Source organism: Pipistrellus kuhlii, unplaced genomic scaffold, assembly GCF_014108245.1.
Source record: "Pipistrellus kuhlii isolate mPipKuh1 unplaced genomic scaffold, mPipKuh1.p scaffold_m20_p_12, whole genome shotgun sequence".
NCBI lineage: Eukaryota > Metazoa > Chordata > Mammalia > Chiroptera > Vespertilionidae > Pipistrellus > Pipistrellus kuhlii.
The window spans coordinates 21695109-21721076 of NW_023425427.1; the positions used below are offsets into that span (position 1 = coordinate 21695109).

Here is a 25968-nt window from a genome sequence, read left to right on the forward strand (position 1 = left end):
ATTCTCATCATAATATTAGTAAACCAAATTTAACAGCATGTTAAAAAGATCAAACACCACAATCAAGCTGAAAATCAATATGAAAATCATTAAATTTAATATACCACATTAATAGAATGAAAAGTAAAATTCTGTGATCTTAATAGATGTTGAAAAAGCATTTGACAAAATACAACATCCTTTTATGATAAAAAAAAAAAAACCACACTCAACATATTGGGTAGAGAAGGAACATACCTCAATATAATAATAATAATAATAATAATAATAATAACAATAATAATAATAAAAACATGCACTGAGGGCACACAAATACTAAATGAAATGATTCTTGATGTTTGCGATTCCACTGCTTCACATTATCAGCAGTGCCTGGACCACAACTGTTAGCAGTTTGAAAACAGATATTGACAAAAAAAAAAAAATCATTCAATTCTGTAGATTCTTTAAAATTTTGAAAATGAAGTATGTTAAAACACCAACTTTTAATCATTTGAAGTGTGTGTAAATTTCTTTGGGACACCCTGTAAAAGACCTAAAATCAGGAAACATCAGAGAGAAGCTCCTAACATTGGTCTTGGTAATAATTTTTTGGATTTGACACAAATAGCAATGGCTACAAAATCAAAAATAAACAAATGGAACTATATCAAACTAAAAAAGCATATGCTAGCAAAGGAAACCATAAAAAAAGAAAAGGCAACATATAGAATGGGAGAAAATATTTACAAACCGCATCCCATATAATCCTATATAATAAAAGTCTAATATGCTAAGTGTCTGGTTGGCAGGTTGGCCATTCAACCAATCAAAATGTAATATGCTAATGATATGCTAAGGCCACTCAACCACTTGCTATGATGTGCACTTACCACCAGGGGGCAGATAGTTGACCAGTCAACCAGTCACTATGACTTGCACTGACCTTCAGGCTCCTATCGGTAGGTTAGCTTGCTGCGGGAGTCTGGCTGATCAGGACTGAGCAAGATGGGCCAGACACACCCTGGAACCCTCCCACCATCTCTCCCTAGCTGGCCAACCTCCTGTGTCCCTTCCCAGCCCTGATGGTGCACCGGCAGGGTCCCTCAGCCTGGCCTGAGTCCTCTCACAATCTGGGACCCCTCAGAGGATATTGGAGAACCGGTTTTGGCCAGATCCCACAGGTTTTGGCCAGGCTCAGGGACCCCACTGGTGCACGAATTTGTACACTAGGCCTCTAGTATTCAATAAATGGATATGATCTAAAACAGCGGTTGCCAACTGGTGGTCTGTGGACCACTGGTGGTTTGTGAGGTCCGAAAGGTTTGTGATCGTTTATCTAAAATACACAAGTAAACATATACAACTCAATAGCAAACAAACAAGCAAACAAGAAAAACCAAAGAATCCAATTAAAAAATAAGTTCCTAGCAATATGTAACTTACCAAGACTGAATCATGAAGAAATAGAAAACCTGAAGAGAAGAAATTGAGTCAGTAAGCTAAAACCTCCCAACCTGAATAGACATTTTTTACAAAGAAGAACAAATGGCCAACAGGTACATGGGAAGATGCTCAACATCACTAATCATTAGGGAAATACAAACCAAAACCACAATGAGATAGATTATCACCTCATCCTGTTAGGATAGCTGTCATTGAAAAGATAAGAGATACATGCTGGTGAAAAAGTGGGGAAAAAAGGAACCCTTGTGCATTGTTGGAGGGAATATAAAGTGGTACAACTGCTTTGAAAAAGAGTATGGTGGTTTCTCAATAAATTAAAAGTAGAAATACCATATGATCCAAAAATCCCACCTCTGGGTATATATAAAAAAAAAAAAAGAAAACCATTTTCTTAAAGAGGTATCTGTATTCCCATGTTCACTGCCACATTATTTACAATAGCCAAGATATGGAAATATTCTAAATGTCTACCAATAGATGATTGGACCCAAAAATGTGGCATATATACATAATGGAATATTATTCAGCCTTAAAAATAAGAAAATCTTTTTTTTTTTTTATAACATGAATGAATATGGAGGGAATTATGGTAAGTGATTTTAATCAGAAAGACAAATAGCGCCTGATATTACTTATTTATTTGTGGAACTTTGAGAAAAATTCAAACTTACAGAAACAGAGTAGAAAAATTATTTCTAGCGTCTGGGTGAAGGTGGAGGAAATAGGGTGAGGTTGGTAAGAGGGTACAAACTTTCAATATAAGGTAAGTTTTGAGGAAGTAATGTATAACATGGTGACTCCAGTTGATAACACTATATCATATAACTGCAATTTGCTAAAAGTGGAGAACTTAGATGTTCTAATCACAAACAAAAAGCATGGTAAACATGTGAGGTGTTGGATATGTTCATTCAATAGGGGGGAGCCTATTCACAAGGTATATAAAAATCATATTATCCTTTTTTTAATTAAAAAATTTGATTTTAGAAAGAGAGAGGAAGGGAGGAAGGAGAAGGAGGAGGAGGAGGAGAAAGAGAGGAAGAAAGAGAGAGAGGCATCAATTTATTGTTTTACTTAATTTTGCTTTCATTGGTTGATTCTTGTATGTATCCTGACCAGAAACCAAACCTGCAACCTTGGTGTATTGGGGACAATGCTCTTACTAACTGAGCTACCTAATCAGGGCACATTGTATATTTTAAATATCTTACAATTTATTTGTCAATTATCTATATATATAAAAGCCTAAGCAACTGGTCGACCAGATGACTGAATGACTAGATGACCAGCCAGTAGCTATAATGCACACTGACCACCAGAAGCAGATACTCAATGCATTAGCTACTGCCTGATGGTCAGTGTGCTCCAACAGCAGGAGCACCACTCAGCTGACCAATGGGTGTCAGATGCTGGGCTCATGGCTGGTGAGTGCAGCTGTGGAGGCACAAGCCTCTTCCACCTCCACAGCAGCACTACCGAGCTGTGGCGGCAGGCGCAGTGGGGCCAGATGAGTAGGAGTGGCGCCCGGGCCGCCTGCCACTTTGTCCACTACTACATCCCTGGAGAGATGTTGGCCTGAGGGGATCAGGCTAAAACCAGCAGTCTGACATCCCTCGAGGGGTACCAGATTGAGAGAGGGCACAGGCCAGGTTGAGGGACCCCCATAGGTGCATGAATCCATGTACTGGGCCTCTAGTACCTCAATAAAATGTTAAAAAGGCTTATTTTATAAAAAATTTTAAAGATCAACCATCTAAGTTTCCACCTTTGGTAACTAGATAAAGAAGAGCAAATTATATCCAAAGTAAGCATAAGAAAAGAAATTATAAGAATTAAAGCAGAAATCATAGAGAAAATCAATGAAACCAAAAGGTGACTTTGTAAAGATCAATAAAATTGATAAACCTCTAGCCAGCCTAACTGAGAAAAGTGGAAGGACAAAAAGTATTATCAGAAATGTAAAAGGTAAAAACAATATAGATCTCATGGGAATTAAAAGGATAATAAAAAATGATATAAACAATTAAGTGTCCAGAAATTTAATAACATAGATGAAATGGACCAATTATCTTGAAAGACACAATCTACCAATATGCACACAGGAAAAAAAGGAAAATCTGAATCTATTAAACGCTGCATCAGTAATTATTAACCCTCCAAAACATGGAAAGCACCAGGCTAGATGGATTCACTGTTGAACTCTAACAAATATTTAAGGGAGAAATTATACAAATTCTCTACAATCTCTAAAAGCAGAAGGAATACTTACTAAGTAATTTTTATGAGATCAGTATCACCCTAAGACCCAAAGCAGACATAGACTTTACAAGAAAACTACACACTAACATCGCTCATGAACACAGATGCAAAATTCCTCAATAAAATATTAGCAAGTTGTAAATTTGTATAAAAAGAATTAAGTACTGTGACCAAGTGGGATTTATGCAAGACTAGTTCAACATTTGAAAACAGCCACAATCCATTATAACAAGCTAAAGAAGAAAAATCACATAGTCCTATCAATAGATGCAAAAAAATACATTTGATAAAATCCAACACCCATTCATGATAAAAACAACTTGATAAAGATTATCTGCAACAACAACAAAAAAATTACAGCTAGCATCATACTTATGGTGATAAAACTTCCCACTAAAGATCAGGTTCAAGGCAAGGATAACGATTCTCACCTCTCCTTTTCCACATCACACTAGAAGTTTTAGTTAAAAATTGTAAAGTTGAAAACTGTAAGTCGGAAACATGTTGGGGGCTGTCTGTATGTATTTGATCTCACCAAATGTAACTTTCTTTTCTAGAAATCTGATTTTTTTAAAAAAGTTAGCTTTCATATTTCTACGTAATCTGTTGAACAGATAGAACACATTTAATGTCTTTGGCTATTAATAAAAGCACTTCTGGGTTTGTTTTAATTGAATTTCTTCTTGTTATGTGTCACACTTTTCTTCTTTGTATATATGATAATGTTTTAAGCAGTGAATTTTAATTGGATGGCAGACATTGCTAATTTTACTTTGTTGGATGCTGGATACCTTTGTATTCCTATAAATATTTTTGCTTTGTTCTGAGATGAATCTAGGTTTCTTAGAAACAGTTTGAAACTTCTGGCTCTTGCTTTTAAGATGTGTTAGGAGAGAGTGGAGCAGAATTTGTTACAGAGCTAAGAATTCCCCACTTCTGAGGCAAGAATCTTCTGTGTGTTCTACCAAAAGCTGCATGAATGATGGATGGGTTTTCAGTCTTGCTGATGGAAACAGACACTACTTCTAATCTCTTTGGGTGGCTCTTCCCTAGATATGAAGTAGCTGCCTCATGTTGATCACTACTCTGCTGAAGACTTAAGGGAGGCCCTCTGCAGATCTCCTGATTTCTCTCTCCGCTACTTTCTCCTTTCTGGTACTGTTTTGTGTTATAAACAGAAAACAGGCACTCAGGAATTACTCAAATACCATGGCCAAGCTGTGTAGGCAGGAATTGATAGGGCGAATATTTGGAGCCAGTCTTTCCCAATAAATGGCAGAACCCAGGCCCAGCACCAGGGCAGGCAGCAAGGGTTGGGGGTTACAACTGATTTCACTTTAATGGTCATTTAATTACTTGTGAAAAGTGGGAGGGGAAAGAGGACAGTCAGCTCTCAAATAGGGAGCATAAGAAAGCCCTGGGTTGGATTTGATGGTGGGCAGGAGGTAAGCCTTCTTCAAAAGACATATGGTCAGGAAAACTTGGGCAATTCATTTTGTTAGAAGCTTAGTTGCAAATAAAGCAAAACATTAGTCAAGCAAAGAGGCAGAGATCAAAAGAAGCCTAGTCCTGCTTATACAGAATGGGATGTCTGAGAGGAGGCTAGAGGGTGTGGCCTTCCTCTTGTCCTGGGAGCATATAATGGCCCTGTTTAGGGAATTCTCTCCTGGAAGAACACAGACTCTTTCCTTCAAGTAAGAATTAGCATGCCTGCAAAAGGATTTAGCCAAAGTTAGAGATCTACTTCTCATGGTGGAGCAGGGGCAGCTCATGAGGTCTACAGAGAAGGCAGCAGTTTACATCCAACTTATGTTTGACCTGGCCTACAGGCCAAACTTTTGGAAAGGTAATCCACTGGCAGGACCTGTGGGCTGAAGGCCAGAGATCTGATAGCCTATTCAGAGAATCCAAAAAATGTCTGCAGCTGAAAAGAAGTCTGACATTTAATGCTGTTGGGCCAAAGCAATGGACCATGCCAAGGGGCCTCTGGGATGGCCAACAGCTGGTCAGGCACAGGGCTGCAAGGCTGTGCATCAGAATTAGATATTTGGAGCCAAGTAGGAGGCATGAAAGAATAGAAAAGAGAGAAGTCATGCAGTCAGGGAGAGTAGGATGTCCCCTACATGAGCACTCAGTGCTGCCATGGGGAAGGTTAGGGGTAGGCAGATGACAGAGGCAAAAAGCCTAGGACACAGGCAGATGGGTGTATTTTTATTGTGAGAAATTAAAGCAGAACATCTGAAAGACCCTCTGCTCAGGCCCTTTGCCCCACATTGAAGGATTTAGCATTATTCCAATTCTGAAAAAATAAAAATACAAACACTGGATATTCCTGCACAGTAGGGTTATGGGTAATTTTTTGTTCTTTGTAACTTAGATTCTATTCAGGTGCAGTAGCCAAATAGTCCTGTATTTTTATTTCTTTTTCAAGCTAACTACTATGGGTTTGGATTCTTTTCATAATCAATTATTTTAATTGGAAAGAACATCTCTTTTGTAATGTAATGCCCAAATGAAGTGAATTTTAGAGAACAAGTGATATAAATGCCTGGCCTCTTCTTTATATACGATAGGAAACAGGGAGGCAAGGAGCATTTGGCTTCAGGAAGATTTAGCATAGCCCAAATAAATTATCCTACAGAAGACAAAAGAAGTCCCAGAGTTGTTGGATCCTCCTAAAAGTATGTAAAAGGAAAAATACTTGAAGGGGCATTGGCTACCCTTTCTAAGATCTTCTATGTCACTTCTCCAACTCATGGGAACCTAGTCATGTAATCAAGATACACAAGCTAAATTTGACTGTATAGTATTTATTACCCTAAATTCCCGCCTCTGGTAGATCCCTTCTTTACAGTCCCTTTTACTCAAGGCTGCTTCCTCCTCTCAAGGATACCTTTCACTGGGCTCCTCTTTGAAGTCAGGGAGACCTTTATACAATGTCTTTCTTAGGTCCATTGTTGATTGAATATCTGATTGAACCTCAGGGGCCCAGCATAAGCCTTCCGGGCACATTCTCAGCAGCATGGTGACCACTGAAATAGGGGCTATTGGAACATCCTTACTCTCTGCTTTTGTCCTAGTTTAGGCCTTCTTCCCCTAATGCAGATGGTTCTGATATCCTTTCTCCACCTGTTCTCTGTTCCCTGAATTTAGGGCCAGAAACCAGTTAAGATCTGTAGCTGTGGTCCAGGGGATGAATCTGAAATATGGAAGCTCCAAGGACTGCTTTATAACATCTCACCCCCGCCCACACACCTATCCCTCACTCTGTGCCTAGAAGGACTATTTGGCTACTGCACCTCTCCACATACCACCCATCTCCTTCCTTCCCTAGCTCCAACCTGCTCTTCACCCCATGTCCCTATCCCAGATCCAACCCAAAAGATTCAGAGTCTCAGGTTTCCTCAGAAATCTGAGGGTGTTCCCCTCTGTTTTTCACATGTACAAAGATCCTTCATTAGTATGTACGACCTGAATAGAATCTAAGTGGAAAAAAAGAAGAGGAAAGGGAAAAACTTTATTTCTGTTGGTCTCTGAAGGTAGCAGTTTAAGAAAATCCCTCCAAATTAGTATCCTTTTTGGAAAGTTGTCAGAAGAGTAAAGTTATGAAGCACTGGTTGTTCTGCCTCTCTTTGAGCCAAGGATACAGGAATGTGGGCAGAAACAACCAATTGATGGGGGGTTGGTATATCCATTTATGTAGTACCATTCAGCCATGAAAAAGAAAGAGGGACTGATGCAGGCTACAACATCAATGAACCCTAACAACCCTATGCCAGATGAAAGGAAAACTGGGCACAAAAGGCCACATATTTATGATTCCACTTTTATAAAATGTCTAGACTTGGCAAGCTCACAGAAGGTAGATTACTCATTTCCAAGGACTTCAGGATGGGAGGCTGAGGGTAACTGCTAAAGCACACAGGACTTCTTTTGGCCTGATGAAAATATTCTGGAATTATATATACTGATGGCTGCACAACTCTGAAAAGATTAACAACTTCCACATTGTATACTTTATGGCAGTGGTCAGTCAACAGAGCCAAATATCAACAGTACAACGATTGAAATTTCTTTTGAGAGCCAAAGTTTTTTAAACTTAAACTTTTTCTAACATCACTTCTTCAAAACAGACTCACCCAGGCTGTGGTATTTTGTGGAAAAGCCACACTCAAGAGGCCAAAGAGCCGCATGTGACTAGCGAGCTGCACTTTGCCGACCACTGCTTTAGGGGAGTGAATTTAATGGTATGTGTATTATATCTCAATATTTGGAAATGTAAGTCAGGACACATCATTCTTCTCTCAACACCTTTCAACAGGTTCACATCTCAGAGAAAAAGGAAAACAAGACTCTACAGAACGAGGCTCCCCACTGCTTCTCTGACCTCACCTCTTATTCTTCTCCTACATCAGTCTATTCCAGTCACACCACCTCCTTTCTGGTCTTCAGACATGCCTTGGTGCTCTGACCTCAAGGCCTTTCCCCTCAGCCCTGGATGCCAATCCCCTTCATGTCTCCAGAGTTCTGCATCTCCGAGATACTCCCTTGAATGCTCCCTTTTCAATAAGGCTTTCCAGAAACACATGCCTCAGCACATCTTTCCCCCATGCCCACTTATTGTTCCTTATTTGTATTTATCATTATCTAAAGTACAACATGCGTTTCTTAATTATTTCTTATTTACTTATTGTCTGTTTCCTCCCACTAGAATTGAAGTTCCACAATAGCAAGAACATTTTGTCTACTTGTTCACTGCTCTATGTTTAGCGGTCTACTGGGCACACAGTAGGTGCTTATTAAGTATCTCTTGGTTACTACAAAATGACTGAATGCCTTTGAGGGTGAATGAATTATAGGAACTGTTCTGAAAATGAAAGCATTTCCAGATTCAAACAACTGACATACAAATGACTTTGGGAATAAACTTTTTTTTTTTTTTTTTTTTTTAAGGTTGGATACTGCCTTGTATCAAAGAGGTACTCAAGGGTAAGAACTGTCAGGTATTTTCTCACATCTGCGAGCTCCACCTGCTAGTTTATCATTGTAACCACACATGAAAGCAGCAGGCCCCAGGCCCTTTTCTTTCAGCAGCTGAGCGTGTGTGCCTTTCCCAGCGGTTAATTTCCGATCCTCACTTTCATTGGGACTTCTTATTCAGTTTCACACGGCGAGGCTGCCAGGTGACTGTCTCTCTCAGACATGTGTGCTTTGAGCCCGGCCAACTCGGGGCCAGATCTGCAGACAAAAAGGCATTCTGGCCAGGCCTGCTGATAGGGGGAGGGCCCTCCAGGAGGAACTCCACCCGCTGACCTGGTGGCCTCCTGAACTCCGGAAAGCATCTTTGTTGTGCTTTAATGGGCCTTCTCATGAGCCCAGCAAGCATAGAAGAGCCAGCTGAATGCACAGACTTTTATGTTATGGTTTATTTTGATTCACTCACTCAGGGGATTCAGCCTTTTTTTTTTTTTTTTTTTTTTTTTGACTGTGAACCTAAAACATGAGAGAGAGAGGTTTCCTGGGTTTCTGTAATCAGGGGTTCTCAAACTTTTTAAAGTGGGGGCCAGATCACGGTCCCTCAGAGAGCTGGAGGGCCGGACTATATGAACTACTAATTCCTACTGTAACACCTCGGCTGCGCTCACTGCCCAAAAAACCTGGTGGGCCGGATCAGACTCCTCTGCGGGCCGCATGTGGCCCGCGGGCCGTAGTTTGAAGACGCCTGGTACTACTGCTTTCTGGAAACGGAGCCTTAGCATGAAGGAACCCTGCTCCATTTTGCAAAGCAGCTACCGCTCTGTGTCTGTGCAGAGCATGGCAAAAGATGGGAAACTCAGAACAAGTTTAAACGACTATCGGTGTCACCTTCAAAACTGCTTTCTCCTCTGGTGTCCCGAAATGTCTGTCCTCTTGAGTCACAAGACATTTTCTCCAGCTGATCCTGTCTATGCTAATGATTTTAAGTAGCACCTGCAGTCCAAACTGGTATAATTCAGAATCTAGCCCCAGTTCCACCTGTTTTGGTCTGCCTAAATATTTCACTGGTTCTTCAGGTTCATTCTAACTCATTAGCTTTCCATCAAAACAAAATGGAAAAATAATGAAAATATACAAGATTCTTTTAGAATAAATAAAAAACATTGGTTCTCCCGTTGCCAAGCCTGACAAATGGCATTTCCTTCTCCCATTCAACAAAACCAGGAAATTCAAAGACAAACTTGACTCTCTCTTGACTATTATGCAAATTTAGCCAGTTACTAAGTCACTGTTTTGACACTATTCTAATAAATGTCCTAATTTTTCCTAACCATATATATTGTTGGAAGAAGGTTTAGATACTGCCACCATAAAGCCAACTTTGGGGGCCTTCTGCTCACTCTTTGAAAGCTGACTATTCTCCTTCCCACTTTCCAGTGCTAATTGCTCAGGTGACCATTAAAATGAAACCAAGTGTTTCCCCAAATCCCCTGCTGGCTGTCCTGGTGCTGGGCCTGGGTTCTGCAATGTACTCCAGGAAGATCTGGCTCCAAATACCAGCCTATCACTTCCTGCCTACACAAGCTCAGACATGATATTCAATTAATTATTTTTACAATTATTTGTCGGTTTCAGTTCCACATCATTGCAGTAAATAATCTTTTGGCTGGTGGAGAGCCTTGCCTTCAATTTGTAAAAAAACGCAACATCTGTGAAGCGCCACGAAGTGAAATGCAATAATATGAGGTCTGCTGTAAATTAAAGAATAGCAAGCACCTGAAACATAACTGTTGCTGTGTTGTCCTGGCAACTTAATTCTTTCTCCTCTCTGTTTCAAATGACTGCTCCCATCCCTCTCCTGAAGAAGGCGGCCCAAATCTATTTTGCCATCACTTCGCTGAAAAACCAGATGTAGGCATCTGTACCATGCTACCTTATACAGACTTTGTGGGAGGTTATTGTTACTCCAGTTTAGTGTTTCCCAGGGTGTGTCCTGCGGATTAGTTACTCTGCATGTCCCTCTTAGAAAAAAGGTGCCATGGGAAGTAAGTGTGAAAAATGCTGCATATCTTGAGGAGTCACAATACACGCTAATTTAGGAAAGCTTCTGAAAAACAAACAAACAAACAAAAAACCCTGACATAAAGAAATAGGATCCTGAAATTTGAATTGGAGAAGTACATTCCAGGCTAATATAAAACAAGCACATGTGCCTACTTATAGGCTATGCAGCAATAACACAGAATTCAGACCTATAAACAGGTTATTATAAAAAGGTATGGTAAATGCATAAGATAGTAGAGACCCATAGATTATACCCCTCTATTGAGCTGAGCCTCCCCCAGACCTCTACGGGAGGCTGTGCAAATATTACAGGTCCAGGTTTTACTGTCAGGGAGGACTATATACCATGGCGATTCCCATTAGCGCAGGAGGAATCCCTCTCACATTTCACCAGAAAATGAGGTGAGACTGGCGGTTTTCCAGGACTAGTCTTCCAGAGTCCGGGCCTAGTCTAGGGCTGTCTGAATCAATCCAGAGGTCTCACCCGATTGCCCATTAAAGGATAAGGCTCAGAGAAATCTGTTGTCTAGTGCACATGTGTCATTCTCAACAGGAACCTTACTGCTTTACAAGCCTGGATTCTTTGTTCTCAAACCTTAAGTGTAAACCAAGAATTGGAGCTAAGAGCTTCTCACGTTAAGACCCCCTAGGCTCTGCTACTGCCCCGTTCCTCCTAAGGAGATCTCTCTCAGCATCCAAGCTCCGCTTTCTAATCGAGTTTATATGGAGACTGCAGCCAGAATTAACAGGAACACCCCAGACCACTGCTTTACGCAATGCACAGGCATGAAGAACGACGCTGCCCCCAAGTGGGAAACCCGCAAAGAGCAGCTTACTAAACCTCAATTCGAGCAGCTGAATGGGCTCTGCATTTCCAACTCCAAGGACCCTCCCACTCCTCTCCCCTCCCTTCCCTTCCCCCCCACTTCACCTCCGGCCTTGAGAGGCGCTGGGGAGACACTGGGGTGCGGATTCTTTTACCATTAGAGGGTGGTGGTGGTGAGTAAAAAGATTAGGCGAAAGCGGTGCCTCCCAACCTCCCTACCCTATAAAGCACCTGGTGACATCCAGATTCTGGGTCCTCGCCGCGCAGATTTTGATTTATCAGGCCGGGCGTGGGAACGGGGGGTCTGAGTTTCTAACCAGTGAGATTTTTGGAGATGCTGGGCTGGGAAGCAACTTTCTTCTTCCCTTCCCGGGTCCCCGCAGGGGCTAACCTCTTGCAGGACGCTGGAACACTGTCTGCACTCAATAGGCGCTAAGCCCACAGCTGCCACTCCGGCGTCTACCCGGCAGCCCCTGCGCGGTCCCGCCCACGTGCCGGGACCGCCCCCGCCTCGGTTTCCATGGTGACCTGGGCCGCGCGTCTCCTGCTTGTAGGTTTCAGGGCTGTTTCAGGTTCCACCTGTTTGCCCCACCGCCTTCTGCAGGACAAAAAAAGGGGGTTTCCGGTCCAGGGCAGTCAAGCTAAGAAGTAACTTCATTATTATTATTGTTATTGATTTGAGTGTTTTTTGTGCCCATTTTATTATTATTATTATTATTATTATTATTATTATTAAAAAGAAGCTGAAGGGGTTTTGTTTCTGTTTTGGAGGGTGTCATTCTAGCACTTTTATGTAACATTTTACCTCCGGATTTAAATGTTTGGGACAGACTGACCCCTGGCTGAATAAACCAATGATTTGGGGCAGGAGGACACTTAGGGATGTGGCTTATGCATTTGCGGCAGTAACTGGCTACACCGAGCTGATTCCCTAACCGTGGACTTCCTGGGCCTTACTTTCCAGCTCTGCCTTTCTTTTCAAGGACTGCTGCCTCAGCTGAACCAATGGGGGAGGTCAGATTTTCAGGAGACTCAGGTGGGAATGCAAAGGCTGTGTTTCCAGAAGCATCTGGGCTGAGCTTAGCGCTCAGAGCTTCGTTTTTCTAACCAAGAAACCTAGTTCATTCTAATCAACTTCCCTGCAGAGAGGACCACACCTCCTGTAGGTGCTGGTTTTCCTGGTTGTTAACTCTTCGGCCTGGGCATAGCCTCAAAAGATGTTCTAGGCAGCTTTGGCCCAGAGCATGTTTTAGCTAGTTAGGTCCCACGAAGGTTGGGGGTGGACTGTCAGTTTTTATTTTTGGACGTGGATGACCTCTGAGTCAGGGTGCTTCCTTGATTGTTCAAGATGGTCAGAGGCTAAATGGAAGCCTGTTGGTAAGTGGAATGAATGCCCACAAAGAAGTGGGGAGCATTGGAAGGGTGTTACTTTTACTTTGCACAAAAACCCAATGAGAAATTACCATTATCTCCATTTTAGAGAAGAAGAAAGGGAGGAACAGAGAATTTCAGAAACTTGCCCAGTGGCGGACCCTCACAAGGTCTAGCTTCAGAGCTCACAGTGAGTACCCTAAATTTAGCTTCATTTCCTTTTACCCAAATGGAGCCTTTATTCATTCCTCACCTCCCTTATTAGTTTAAGCAAATTCATCCACTCATTTAACAATGAGCTGTTTATTTTTATCCCCTCGACCCCTGTAGTTACATGGGGGCAGAGACAACCACACCTATTGTATTAAGTTCTGTATCTGGCACACCGTAGGTTCCCAGGAAGGTTTGACAAATAAATAAAGAACAAAGATAATGCTTTTTTCTTTTTGCTTTTTTTCATATAAATTAGGAGAAAGAAACATAACAGGTTTATAATGACCTTTTCTGGCCCCAAAGATGCTTTATCCCCATTTATTCCTGCAGCATGAGATAGGGAGTGTAAGTGCCCTTCCCCGTGCTTTTTTTTATTTTTTTATTTTTATGAAAGAGGAAACTAAAGTTAAAACACACCAATGACTTGTGGTGGAGCTGCTATTTAAACCAAAATCTGTACTTTTCCCACATACTATACTGCTTACCAGAGCATCTGAAATGTTGTAGTAGTGATTAAGGGGAAGGCAGAAATTTTTAAAAGTAAAAATGAAAAGTGAAATTTTGATGGTAGGTGTGCCATTCTTTTTTTTTTTTTTTTTTTACAGAGAGGAAGAGAGCGGGACACACAGAGAGAAACATCGATGAGAGAGAATCATTGATCAGCTGTCTCCTGCACACCCCCGACTGGGGATGTGCCTGCAACCAATTTACATGCCCCTGACCAGAATTGAACCTGAGACCCTTCAGTCTGCAGACCAATGCTCTATCCACTGAGCCAAACCAGTTTTGGCAGGTGTGCCATTCTTTAGCCAGTCAACAAGTTGGTGCATGTGAAGAGAAAGAAAGTGAATAATAACAGCAAAGAGCTCCTCATTTAGAGGATAGTTTTTTCTCTTGGGACCAGGCTTGGAAATCCTGAAGCTTCTACTTTAAAACAGGGACTGGGAAAACTAGAAGAATTTTCTCTATCTGCTCCATCATAGGCTTGCCCGAGATGGAATTGCAGGCAGTTTTGTTATGTTAAACTAAGAAGGTATTGTGTAAGCACCAGAAACAGAACAGTGGAGGCCGTTGGACTTGGAGGGAGAAGGTTTACTGTAGAATGTGTAGTATTTTTTTAAAGCCTATGTTGTGTTTCCGGGTTTGCCTTCCTAGAAGAAGGATCTCTTTTGCCTTGCAATCATTACCTGAGGGCATGGTGGTTTGGATTTACTAGTAGGTAAACGATAAATTCTGTTTCCAGTCTGTAATTGCTGTCCTCTTTTCTATTGTAGTTTTCCCAGCCTTTCAATTAATGGAGGTAACCACTCTGTTTCCTTTTCTCCCAATTACCGTATTTTTCGGACCATAAGACGCACTTTTTTCCCCCCCAGAAGTGGGAGGGAAAAGTCCCTGTGTCTTATGGTCCAAATATAGCCTACACATATACTTTAAAAAAAAAGTTTTTTTACTTGCCCAGCTCTGTGTGGTCTCTGTGTGCTTGCCCGGCTCTAAAATGGTTCTAAATGCTGCTGTTTACTTTACAGGGTTGATTACATGTGTTTATGACTGTGATGTTGGGTTTTAATGCACATAAAATATTTTAGGACACTATTTGTTTCAGAATCTTTTTTTCTTTATTTCTCTTCTCTAAAAACTGGTGTGTCTTATGGTCCGAAAAATACGGTAGTTGCCATTTTCTTTATTCCTCCACTGCTGTCCCTGTCAGTGTCACTGGTTTTGTGCTAACTATCCCCCTGGCCTTTGCCTTGACTTCCACTCTGCCTCCCAGCGTTTGTAGGGATGACAGTCAGTTAAGCAGTCTTGTTGGCTGCCCTGAGAAAACCAGCATCATGTTATGCCTGTAGGTGGCATGTGCAGACTGCAGTCTGAGGAGGGGCAGGGAGGTAAGGCTTAATTCTTAGAAAACTTTAGTGGGTTGTAAGAAACACTATTGAAACCATGGAGCATTGAGGTCTAAAAACATATCTTGGCATTTAACAAGAAATGAGATACAGATTTACTAAGCAAACATATATCTATTAATATATATATATATATCAATACTGCCATTTCTGGACCATATGTTTAAATGATTATAAGCAATACTTTAAAACTTTTTTTTTCTATTTAAATTCAGTTGTTTTCTCTTCCCTGGGAAGAGAAAACAACTGAATTTAAATAGAATTTTTTGTTTGTGTTTGAACTAATCACCTGTCATGTTGGGATCTAAAAACAAACTTGAGTTATGTATTGGTTATGTTAATAGAGAGCCAACTAAATAAAAATGAGAAGTAGGATATCCAAGAGTTAAGAACAAGAACTCTGGAACCAGTAGGCGAGGGCTGAAATTCTGGTTCTTCTAGTTATGAGCTGTGTGACCTTGGGCAAGTAACTTAGCCTCTCTGTTTTCAAAGTATTAAGTGTTATATGTTAGCAATTATTATTTTTATTGCTGTCATGATTGCACAGTTGTTCATAGATATCCTAGACAATTACACACACACACACACACACACACACACTCACACCAAGAGTTAATATTTTTTCTATATAATTTATTGGTTTTTGGATTTCTGAAGTTATTGGCATGCAACTTTCTGACCACGGGTCCTCATGCTGTCATTGTCTCTACAGCAAGAAAGCTGTTTGGGGGCACTTGGTTTCCAAAAGCCACAGATTCCCTCAAGACTTGGAAGCAATAGGCATAGCCGTGGTCCTACTCTCTCTGGGTACGAGTGTCTATCTCTAACAAGTGACAGTCACAGTTGGCCTAGATAAGAACCAAGACATTTTTACCCCAGTGTGACCCTAATGACATCCTAATCTGCATCATGACAAAAATATCAACTCAAGACAATGTAATGTGCAATGTAATTAGAAATGGTTAGAAAATTGAGACCACAATGTCTTATTGACTAATTTCCAGTCTCTGAATCTTACTTCTTGATGAGTTGGTCCAGTGCTGCCAAGGCTATTGGGGTAAGCCTAGAATAAAAATGTTCTTGACTTCAAAAGAGAAAGAAGAGAAGTTAGGAACTGAGGGAAAGAGTCTCTCTAGTCTCCTGTTTTGCTAGAGAGTGAATACCAGGCTCTTTCAGAGGTTGATTTGTTTCAAAATAACTGTTTTGGTAAAAATATCAGATAATTCAAGTAAGAATAAATTCAAGCAAGCAGTATACATATGACTAAAGAAGCAATATATGATGAAATTCCAAGCAGTGGTTCAGACATTAAATGGTGTCGTTTCAGAAGTGACCACCAAGTGCTGGCATCACCTTAGGTGGGCAATGGTACTAAATGAGGGCTGACAGGAGTGCTTCGGTCTGAGAACTCCTCACAGTGCCTGTCTCCCCTCCCCCCATATGGTGCTGTGGAGCCCGGGCTGTGGTCCTGGTCCTGCTTCTCTCCATGTGGCTCACCTTGAACAAATTATTTAATCATTCCATGCCTCAGTCCCCTCATCTGTAAAATAAGAATGTTGGTTAGTGGATTTCAAACATTTAAAAAATATTTTTTATTGATTTCAGAGAGAAAAGGAGAGGGATAAATTGGTAGGAGATGGTTGTATTAAATGGGTCTGAATAAATGTTCTTTTCCTATCTTGTCCTCTTCTCCTTCCTCCTCCTTTTAGACTCGCTTCTTTTTGTTCTTTAAAAATTACTATGCCATTTATAAAAATCATAGTAATTGATATGCTTGGTAAAAAAGAAATTAAATAGTATAAGAACCTTGAAACAAACCAGACTAACTTTATTTAAAAGTAATTTTCCTGTTTTATATTCACTTAATTGGCATGTATCCCCTTCAAAAGATAAAATTAACCTTTCTCAGTCAGTGACTAAGACCCAGAGTATGACTGAATTTGATAAAACCATAATGGTAAAAATTGTCTTTGTTTCTCTCAACACATGATTGCCTTGCTTTTGTAGTTACAAAACTGCTTCAAGTTCTTACAAAAATGATAGGTGTGTTGTAGGATGTTAGTGGATATAGTAGGGTCACATTATAGATAGAAGAGTGATTGATGGCTTTTTTTTTTTAAACGTTTCTGCCTTTGTATTTGCAGATGGATCCCTTACTCCCCACACTAATTGAATGTTCTCCTTGGAATGAGGTAGACACTCTTCGAACCTGTGACCTGAACCACTTACGAGCCAAACGTGTGGCTTACTATGAAAGCTTTGGGATCACCAAGAATGATGCTTCCAGAAATGGCAGTCAGCAGGTGTCCACAAGTTCCCAGGATACCAAAGCGAGTCCCTCAGAAAGTCCAACCTTTGTTCTGAGAGGACCTCAGAAGTCACCACCTTCGTTAGCAATTGGAAAGACACCTCTTCTCCAGGAGGCGCCCAGAGTGGCTCCTAGAGAAACAGAGCAGTACCTGGACCAGAGGACCCAGCAGGGGCCATGGAGAGAGAGTTACCCAGCAGACCTGGACCTACATCTGTTGGAGGATGCCTTGGTGCCCGAGGCACAGAAGCTGAGACATGTTATAAATTGGGCCCGGAAGTTCTTGTCTAATGCTCCAGAAGTGCAGGGGTTGAAAAGTCCCAAGACTTCTCTAGGACTCCCTCAGTCTAATCTTTGTCAAAGTCCAAAAGCTCTAGGAAGTAAGAGAAATGCCCATGTGAGGTCACCTGATTCTCCTCCCCTGCTCAGAGAAGACCAGTCCAGCACACGAACAGACATTCACAGCTGCTCTTTAAGACCTCAAGATAATTTGTCAGGAATGGGTTTGTCTTCTGAATGTTCAAGTTTCTTCCAGAAGGAGAATTTTCTAGACAGCCAGTCTTGTGCGTGGCAAGGAACTGCAGTTAGGAATGAGGGGGAGGGAAGAGCTGCCGGATACCCTCCTGATAGGCTTCAGCAGGAAGATCATGCTCAGCACGAGTACAACAGAGCAAGGGGTAGTCATATCCAGGACCCCAACGGAGATGAGAAGCTGGGGGCTCAGCCACAACTCAGACTCACTTCTGAAGAAAGTGATGTTTCAAAGGAAGCCAGTCAGAGCCTACTCAGACATGGTTACTTCTGGGATCCACTGACAGACAGCTCAGAGGAGGAATGTTTAGATGAACCTGAGGAAAGTAAAGGGATACCTCCAAGGGGTGTCCTAGGCAGGAAGTGTAGAGGGTTTTCAGGAATTGCCTCCTCTCCTCAAAGTGAGAGCACACTAATGTTGAAAACCTTGGTGCCAAGCAGTGTTCCTTCCTCTGGGGAGATACTCCTGGAGGCTGGAGTCAGAGAGGAATTCACAGGAGCAGTGCAGTCCTCTATGGGAACCCCCAAGGATGTCACAGTGGAATTCAGGGATGACATCTCCAGAGGTGAAGACTCCATCCAGAGACTCCCTGTGGGTCAACGAATGCCTCCCTATGACAGTTCCAATCAAAAGAGAAAGGAATCAGCCAATATAGGTTTTACTTTGTGGTTACCCAAAAGTGGTATTAAGCATAAAAAGAAATGGAAACCTGTCACTACGGAGAGCTCAGGGAAGACTCTCATGGGGGGAGGTCCAAGAGGTGGTCTGAACAGAAGCATGCAGAGTTCTGCTAAGAGCAGCCTTCCTGCTATAGCCCAGAGGCAATTTGACCTAACACATGCTGAGAATTATGTGACCCCTCAAATTGCCAGCCTCTCGAGGAGTATATCAGAGGGTTCCTTTGAAAGTAGTATGTCTCATGGACCCATTGCAGTGGCATGTGGTACACAGAGCAGCACTCGGTTTGACCAAATGCCACCACCTAAGTTGGATGATGGATCAGTACAGGCAGCCAGAGCAGTCACCAGGCAAACAACTCATGAGAAAAAGGAAAAGGCACTTTCTTCAGATCACCCCATTTCCCGAGATATTCCCAATGCTGTTTTGAAGGGGTCCTTCCCACTCAAGGATGTTGGTGATAGCATCTCCTGGAGGGATGAGCCACCACGTGAACCAGAGCAAGAGGCCAGTGTATTGGAGACATATTTCTATTACTTGCGGATGCTGAACAAGATCAGGAGGCTTCCTTCAAAAGGAGGGAGCTGCTCTTTGTCTTTCCAGGGGCCTAGACTGTCTGAATCAGAGCCAGTCATCACATCTGCAGAGGGAAAAGGCCAATCTACAGAGGCCAGCCTAGATAGGGAGACCAAGGAGTGGAGAGATGGGTGTGAAAGTGATACGGCTCTAGAAGGTGAGGGGGACATCTGTCCCCAAGGACAAGGCTGTGTGGAAGAGGCAACTCCAGAAGAGACCAGCTTTCGGAAACCTCAAGGCAACTATGGTATGAAACCAAAGCTGGGGAAAGAGTCTCCTGAGCAGTGAATTTATTGTCACTTGTGCAACATGTTACACGGCCATTGGGGATGAGACACAGTTTCTTCTTCATGTACTGCCACTTAAGCTTCATTTTCCATAAATATAAAGTGGGGACTGCCTTAGCTTCTTGTTTTTTGTTGTTTTTTGTGTGTTTTTTTGATGCTACAGCAAAATTATCATGGACTGGGTGGCTTAAGTAACAAACATTTATTTCTCACAGTTCTGGAGGCTGGGAAGTCCAAGATCAAGGCTATGATAGATCCAGTGTCTACTAAGGCCCCACTTCCTAGTTCACAGGTGGCTGTTTTCTCCCATCATGGAAGCAGAGTGGCAGCAGGCCCTCTCCTGACTCTTAACAGGGCACTAACTGCATCATGAGGACTCCACCCTTATGACCTCATCCAATCGGCTCTCAGAGGCTCCACCTCCTAATACCATCACACTGGGGAGGAGGGTATCAACATATGAATTGGGGGAGGGGACACACAAACATTTAGGTGATAACAGGAATAGTTATCAGAGTTAAGTATAAACTATAGGATACTATGCAAATATTAGTTTTATTTTGGTAGACCAAAAGCCATTACCTAATTAAGAGTAATCTTAAAAAAATAGTCATTCTGAAAAGTAAATGCTCCAGCATTTCTCTGGTTGTCTCTCTCTCTCTCTTTCAGGTGCTTGCATTTTCCATGAGCATGATGATGCTATTCATTTTGCTGTCTAGTAGTTTGTATGGAAATAAGCGTTTTATGCCTTTCATTTAGAATATATTTTAATAACCAAGCATTAGAAAGTAGAATCTTCCTCTTCAATTTGACTGCTGTGTAGATAGAAAATGATTAATGTATTTTCATTTCATAGAATAAGCTCAGATTAGAAATTCAAAACATCTTGCTAGATCTTTATGCAAATTTTTTTTTTCTTATTTGAATTCATTCTCTTGTTTTTTCTTGGGGGGGGTCAAGGTTACATGGTTTGTTATAAGCAATAGTAAAATATAATATTGCAAAGCTTATTTTGTGATACAGTGTGAATGATAGAAGACACATATTATTAAAGTATGCTTATAATACTCTTGTTAAGTGTGGGAAGCTCCATGACATTCCTTCTTTCAGTGCAGATAACACTACACCTGCAAAATAAAGTCTATGTATACAGTGAAATCTGTGTGCAATATAAAACCGATAAAATCTATCTGACACATGAAGGATTTGTAACTTAAAATTTTCTACTTTTTAGGGAAGTTGTATTCTGCTACCTTGAACATGATATCCAGAAAGACCAACTGGGGGGGATACCCAAAAATGTCTAATACTGCATGTTCTTCTCATAGACTTGGAGATGTGAAACTAAGGTCCGATTACTCTTTTGTTTTGTCACATCTATTAACATTTAAGTAGCTAAGTACCAACATTGACAATCTTCTGAGAAATTGCTTAATATTCCATTTTATGCAATGTGGGAAAATCAATTATTACTGACAGTCTGCCACATGTAAGATACTGTTCAGGGCACTATAATGGACAAAAGGGGGAAGAGACAGTTGCTCCAGAGTATGATTCTCCACAGGAAGTTCAAATCAAGTGCTTGGGGATGAAGAGATGAAGTAATCAAACTAGTGGAATCAGGAGAGAGGCCATATTTAGCAGATGGTAAGAGAGTAGACTTTGAAGGATGAGTAGGTATTTAACAGGTAAGAGAAGGAATATCAGTTGGTGGAAATAGGAGCAGCATAGTTACAGAGGTAAAATGCTTGGATTTTGTTGAAGGAATAATGAGTCTTCTAATGCCACTGGATATATTAGTCACAATTATTTTGGTTGCAAGTAATGTAAGCACTACTCAAACAAGTGGGGCAATAGAAAAAAAAATCTATTGGTTTGTTTATTTGAAAAATTGTTCAGTTTCATTTAGCAGCTCAACACAATGACATCAGCATTCAATATGCCTCCATTCCTTGGCTTAACTTGCAAGATAGCAAGAATCCTCATCCATCTTTTATATTATTGTATATTTAGCTATGGGGCACCTTCTATAGATTAGAGCATATTTCTCCAAAACTGAGTGACTTTGGCTGAGTTATTTAAACTGTAAAAGGTTTGGTTCCATTATCTGTAAAAATCAGTACAATATTTACCTACTTTGAAGGGTTTTTGTTAAGATTAAATGAATAAAATATACAAAATTGCTTTGAAGGTTATAAAGTCTTGTATACATGTAAGATATGATTACTAAAAGTCATATTAGTAGTATGTTTAGTTGGAATATCCCAACTTATCCCAGAACCATCTGAGCTTTTTGGTTTATACCACTTTTATAAAACAGTCCCATGCCATTGCCATCATTATCAAACAGTGAATCTTTAGTTAGTACTTACTCTGTGTGTTCTCAGAACGTTGCATGCAATGTCTCAATTATTCTTCCTAGTAGTCCATTTACAGAAGTCACTGAGTTTAGAAAGGTGAGATTCTTGTCCAAGGTCACCTAGTTAGTGAGTGGCAGAGCCACTGTCCAAACCCATCTGCCATATGAAAACTTTTCCTTTGAATTCCTCTACTTTCTGTTTTTGTTTGTTGTTTAAATTTCTTTATTGATTAAGGTATCACGTATTTGTCCTCATCACCATTTCTACTCTACTTTCTTCATACTCCTTTCCTTCAGTCTTGTAGGTTATTAACACCACATTTCTTAGTTCACACCCATGCCTGTGCCACCACAACTTTAAAACTATTTCTCATACTGCAAAATGCTGTTCAGAATTCCAGTTGTTTCCAGTGTATTACCTAGAATGTGATTGTGAACTTTGCCCTGTGAAGACATCTGTATGTTCTATGATGTTGATATATTCCTGTATTATAGCCATCACGCACTATTACATGATGCGTGTATGGTTTTTGAGATTTATGACATGGAATCCATTGTTCTTGTTTCATCCAATGTCTTTGGAAAGTGTAATTGGTTTAATTCTCTGAACCCAAACTTACCAGAAGTACATTTCTTTGAAAACCGCTTGTTCTTTCCCAGTGATGATATTGGCATTAAAATCTGTCGTTGCTACCACATTCACAGGACTCATAACCAGAGGAAGCACAGGGCTTGAACCCTGTATCTTGCACCCAGACCTGGCCTCTGGATCCCAGACACATACATGCAACTTTTTGATTGAAACTGGAGCTCCACATCTGGCAGGTCTGGAATTATAGTCACAGGTCCCTGCTTCCCATCCCCTAATACCCTTGCTCTTCTGTGGAATCCTCCATCTAGTGGCTGGCACCACTGTGCACCTAACTGCCCAGGCCAGAATGTCAAGGTAATCCTAAACTCCTTCCTCCTCACCTTCCATATTTGGTTCATCCCAAATTCTCTGTTTTTGCTTCTTGAATATTTTTCAAATCTAGCTACTCCTCTTTATGCTCACCCCCTTCCTTACCTTTAGCCCTTCCTAGAAGACTGCAAAATCCTCCTATCTTGTCCCCCTTAACTGCTCTCTCACTCTGATCAGTTCTACTCATTGCCATCAAGTGGTTTCCCCCCCAAATATCTTAAGTAGACTCTGCAATGAATTCCCATTGTCCTTAGAAAAAAGATGAACTGCATTAACATGTCCTACTGGGCCCAGGTGGTTCTACCTGGACAGTCTTCAGTTCCTTGGGTGCAGTGCAGTCTCCACCCCTGAGCCTTTTTTCTGTTCCCCTGCCTGCAGTGCCTTCTCCACCACCTGCCCCTTACTTGCCTGACTATTTCATCTTTTAACTAGTCTTATTTCCTTCTAATCTGCTTTAGAGGTAGAAATTAAACAAACTTGTTTTGTTTGTATGTTAAAGAAGAGTTAATAAGGCTTTGAATGGAAATCTGAGGAGCAAAGTGCATGATTCTATGATGTGGTGTTATTTTTGCTCTTTTCACCTATGTCCTAGGCTGGTTTCTGGATGCTTAAAATAGTCACACGTGTGATAATCTGGGAAGAGAGATATTACTCTATATATTCTTGCATTTAAGAGTGAAAGCATTTAAAATAGAATGCAAACCACTTGATAAATAGAATTGAAGAGAACACAAACCAAGCATGAAATTGCACCAAGTAAGTTTCCCTATTTACATACTAAGTAGAACTAGATCTTTAGGAGGTAACTAATTTGTAGATAGGAATGAAGAAGTAGAAAAAAATTCCCATTAACATTTACACTTAGCCAAACTGCAATATTGGTCTCCATGATTATAAATGTTTTCTTCTAAAAAATGTTTCTCACAATTCTATTTTTTAAGAAATTTTAAAGTAAGGCTAGATTGCTTAAGGAGTTGTCCCCAGAATCTAATTAGTATATGCGGTGTCCCCATTAGCAAGACCTCTGCAAAGAGAACACACAGACTCAGACATTCTCTGCTTCTGAGGCACAGTTGAAAATTCTTGCAGCAAAATGTGATGATAGGAAGACACCCTCTTACCCGCTAAGAATCCTGGCTGGCCCATTACTTGCATTCCTTTGCATCTTTTTGAATGAAATGGAACTTCAGGCAGCGACATGAGGGCAGTGTCGTCCCATGAGCTACCGGGGTGGAGTAGGCTGATCAGACTTGCCTGTCAGGTGTCCTTCTTCTAGAGGCCAAAGCTATCATAGGCTGGAATAAACGATATTTCTAGGAAAAGGAGGCCATCTTTCCCTCAAGAGTCAATGAAGAGCTATAATCCCTTGTTAGAATTTTGCATCAAACTCATTCCAGATAGTGAAAGCTTTAAGTGGAAAGTTCCCTAGTCTAAGGTCAGGCAGGAAGAGGTTGCCCTTGACTCCTTGGACCCACTTCTGGAGCAAGGTCAACTAGAGGTCATGTCCAGAGTAGCAGCTTCACCTCTGTCTCATTGTTTTTGTAACCTAGGGGTGTCGAACTCAATCAGAGAAGGGGCCAAAATCTAAAATCCAGCCTAAATCGCAGGCCGAATGGTTTACTGAACAGTCATAAACTGTCATTGTGATGGAAACGCAGCGGAGTGCAGTGATGACAGCGCGGTGCGGGCCACATTGCAAGGCCTGGCGGGACGGATTTGGCCCGCGGGCCTTGTGTTTGACACATGTGTGACGTAACCATAAGAAACTGCTAGCTTTTTTGTCATATTTCAGAGAACAACAATAGAGGACTTAACTAACTTACCTAACAAACTTCTTGAGGCCTTATTATGAGCAGACACTGCCTTAGGCGCTGGGGACCCAGCAAGGAACCAAACAGGTAGCATAAGTACCGTATTTTTCGGACCATAAGACGCACTTTTTTCCCCCCCAGAAGTGGGGGGAAAATGTCCCTGCGTCTTATGGTCCAAATACAGCCTACACATATACTTTAAAAAAAAAGTTTTTTTTACTTGCCCGGCTCTGTGTGGTCTCTGTGTGCTTGCCCGGCTCTAAAATGGTTCTAAATGCTGCTGTTTACTTTACAGGGTTGATTACATGTGTTTATGACTGTGGTGTTGGGTTTTAATGCACATAAAATATTTTAGGACACTATTTGTTTCAGAATCTTTTTTTCTTCATTTCCCTTCTCTAAAAACTGGTGCATCTTATGGTCCGGAGCGTCTTATGGTCCGAAAAATACGGTAATTTAGAGATGATTTAAAGTATAAAGGAAGGTGTACGGGTTATTTGCAAATACTATGCCATTTTATATAAGTGACTTGAGCACCTGAGGATCTTGGAGACCTTGGAACCAACCCCTGATGATTCTGGCCTCTAGTGGATGATGCTATTTCCTCACGCAGACTGCCTCTGTTGGTTCAGCCATTCCTGATTCAAACTGACATGACAAACACCTTTCAAAGTTCAGCTGCTTTTCTTCTACCTTCCAAGCATGTAATCCAGTTTTTTTCCCCCCAGCCCAAAATCCTGTATTGTATCTTTTTTTCTCTTGTGAAGGATCTTTGAAATATTAGGGCAATTAATAAGCAAAGTAATTTGAGATGAATGCATTCCAGTGCTTCGAACAGCCTTTTGGCATTTGTAACATTTTGCATAGTTCTTTGTAGGCAAAGGTGGCTTTTGTGGCAATCCTCTTTGCTTCTTTCATTATCTAAATGTTTAAGTTTTTAATTTATTTCTATAGTAAAATAAATTATCCCTTTCTCCACCTATTTATAAATTTTTACATTGTATGAGAACAGAAAGTTACTCCTCCTACTTTTTCTCATTCTTTTTGGCTTTGCTTTTCTCCATCTCTGCTCACTCAGGAGGCTGAAGTGCTCGAAACACAGGCGAGTGGAATGTGGTCTGTGTATGGCTTGCTGAGAAGGAACATCACTTGGTTTTCCAGATCCATTAAATGGGCTCATTCTGCCTGAGGTGTTGGGCTGAGGTGAAGGTGGGAGGTAAATGCTGGGAGGAACACAAGGCCAGGTAATTGGCATCTTTATCTCCAAGTGATGCTGCATTGGCCCAGTGGGTTAACGAAATCAGGCCACTTTCTGGGGTCTGCCATTGAGGCAGCTGGCACGGGGCTCCATCTATATGTATGAACATGCAGAGAGTGGAAGTAAAGTGCACTGTAT

General features: G+C 41.1%; 1 long non-coding RNA gene across 1 annotated transcript in view; it reads right to left on the minus strand.

Moving 5' to 3' along the window:
- The window catches only part of LOC118716453, a 45886-nt gene extending 33831 nt beyond the window's left edge, over positions 1 to 12055 (minus strand). The window contains exon 1 of the long non-coding RNA XR_006741273.1: positions 11804 to 12055. This is a non-coding gene — a long non-coding RNA (uncharacterized LOC118716453). The remainder of the gene's footprint in view (positions 1 to 11803) is intronic.
- Positions 12056 to 25968: the final 13913 nt, after the last annotated feature.